Source organism: Dermochelys coriacea, chromosome 1 (genome assembly GCF_009764565.3).
Source record: "Dermochelys coriacea isolate rDerCor1 chromosome 1, rDerCor1.pri.v4, whole genome shotgun sequence".
Lineage (NCBI taxonomy): Eukaryota > Metazoa > Chordata > Testudines > Dermochelyidae > Dermochelys > Dermochelys coriacea.
Genome location: NC_050068.2, coordinates 240,480,678 through 240,483,131, shown reverse-complemented (window position 1 = coordinate 240,483,131; position 2,454 = coordinate 240,480,678). Strand labels below are relative to the sequence as shown.

The 2,454-nt window shown below is 44.9% G+C and overlaps 1 long non-coding RNA gene across 2 annotated transcripts in view; it reads right to left on the bottom strand.

The window, feature by feature from the left end:
* The window catches only part of LOC119849868, a 45,943-nt gene that overhangs the window by 14,175 nt on the left and 29,314 nt on the right, over positions 1 to 2,454 (bottom strand). For both annotated transcript variants that reach the window (XR_006282344.1, XR_006282345.1), the window contains one exon: positions 1,574 to 1,671. This is a non-coding gene — a long non-coding RNA (uncharacterized LOC119849868). The remainder of the gene's footprint in view (positions 1 to 1,573; positions 1,672 to 2,454) is intronic.

The following is a 2,454-nucleotide window of genomic DNA, read 5'->3' as shown; positions in this document are numbered from 1 at the left end:
TGGAGTCAAACCAAGATGGTGTTTACAAAAGGGAAGTCACACTTCTCTAACCTAAGCAGATTAACTGAAAAAGGTGGCATAGTAAATAAACAACTATTAAAACAAATAAATAACGAGTTTTTAAACATGACATTGTCACTTCCCTCACGATCAATGGATAGGAAACAGAGAAGTAGAAAGAGATTAATAGTGAAAGGCTTCAGGATATATTTTTAGAAATCATGCACAAAAACATTAAGAACATTAAGGTTGCAAAGTCGACCGCTCCAAAGTTAAGAAATGCCATAATTAAGATGGCCTGTGCTACCTGAATTCATCCCCCCTTGTCCATATGCATTATGATACTGTCTTTAATTACATGATCACATCCTATTTTTCCCACAGGGCCCCTGCCTCATTCAGTGCACAGGACGGACAGTGCTCACTTAATGAGCAGTGAGACAGAGTCAGGCCAGATGGCTATAGGAGAGTGATAGAAGGCAGATATGTTATCCCCAGGTTAAGTAGATCCCTTTTCCCTGGGTAAGGTAACAGGGAAGGTTCCAGAACAATCAGGAACTTTCCAGAAACAATTAAGGCAGACAGACTGATTAGAACACCTGCAGTCAATCAAGAAGCTGCCAGAATCAATTAAGACAGGCAGGCTAATCAGGGCACCTAGGTTTAAACAGGAGTTCACTTCAGTTTGTGGTGTGCGTGTGAGGAGCTGGGAGCAAGAGGTGCAAGAAGCTGAGAGTGAGCAGGCATACTACTAGAAGACTGAGAAGTACAAGCATTATCAGACATCAGGCAGAAGGTCCTGTGGTGAGAATAAAGAAGGTGTTGGGAGGTGACCATGGGGAAGTAGCCCAGGGAGTTGTAGCTGTCATGCAGGTGTTACAGGAGCCACTGTAGACAGCTGCAATCCACAGGGCCCTGGGCTGGAACCCGGAGTAGAGGGCAGGCCCGGGTTCCCCCCATCCCTCCAACTCTCTACTTGATACCTGAGGAGTTGACCTGAACTGTGGGTTCCACCAGAGGGGAAGGTTTCTGGCCTGTTCCCCGATCCACTAGGTGGATCAGCAGAGACTGCGGGGATTGTTCTTCTTCCTTTTCCCCATGCTGGCCCGTGATGAGGCTAACTGAGTAAACGGCAGATTTGAGCCACGAAAGTGGCCAAACTGAGGGCTGCCATGAACCTCTGAGGCAAGAAAATCCACCAATAAGCGTAGGACCCACCAAGGCAGAGGAGGAACTTTTTCACAGCAGCTATTCAATATTTTGCTTTCTCCTAATTTTTTAATATGTGGTCCCTGGCCTTATTTACTTAACAATATTAAACCCTCTTCTGATGACAGAATTATTCATTTCTTCATGGGCTTTTCTTATGCACTTATCATTGTAGTATCAGAGTGCTTCACACATTAAATCATTTTCACAACAACTGTGTGAGTTGAAGGGATGGCATAATCCCTATTTTACAGATAGGAAACTGAGGCACGGAGTGATTAGGCCAAAAGTTTCCACAAATTTTGGGTGCCCAATTTGAGATGACCAGGATCTGATTCTTTAGAGGACTTATAATTATACAGACCTTTATATGTTCAAAGCACAGCTCCCACTGACTTCAGTTGTAGCTCTGAATGCTCAGCACATCTGCAGATCAGACCTCAGGATATCAAGCTGGGCACCCTGAAAATGAGGAACACACCATTAGTGGCCACCTGTGAAAAGTTTGGTTAAAGTGACTTGCCCAGAGTCACATAGGAATTTTGTGGCAGAGGCAGGGATAGAATCCAATTCTCCAGGGCAGCATTCAACTACCTTAATCCTTTCTCTTCCTGCAGTTCCTTGTCTCATTCACTACAGACCTTCCAACTCCTGAAACAAATGAGGAAGGGTCCTATAGACAAAGTGTCCTTTACTACACAACCCTGATTCATCCCCAGAGCAGTTCTATCCATCAGTGCACTGAATGAGGGAGAGGATTTCATGCCTTGGTTGGTAGGTCAAATATAAGCTGGAAAGCTGGATGTGGTCCCTGGGCCACCATTGCCCATCCCTGATTCAGGGCTTGTCTCCATTTACTGTCGATTGATGTTGTGGCGATCGATCCATTGGGGGTTGATTTAGCAGGTCTAGTGAAGACCCACTAAATTGACCGGTGATCGCTCTCCCATCGATTCCGATACTCAACCAGAACGAGAAACATAAGATAAGTCGAAGGGAGAGTTTCTCCTGTCTACTCAGCGTGGTATAGACACCGCAATAAGTCGACCTACGGTACGTTGACTCCAGCTATGTTATTCACGTAGCTGGAATTGCGTAACTTAGGTCGACTTAACCCTGTAGTGTAGACCTGCCCTTACATGATTGACCTACAAGAAAATAGCATGCGTTTGGACAACGGAGAAGTATCAGCCTTTCATGAGATAAATATGTAGTTTACCCGTGCCCTCATGCTAGCATGTAATA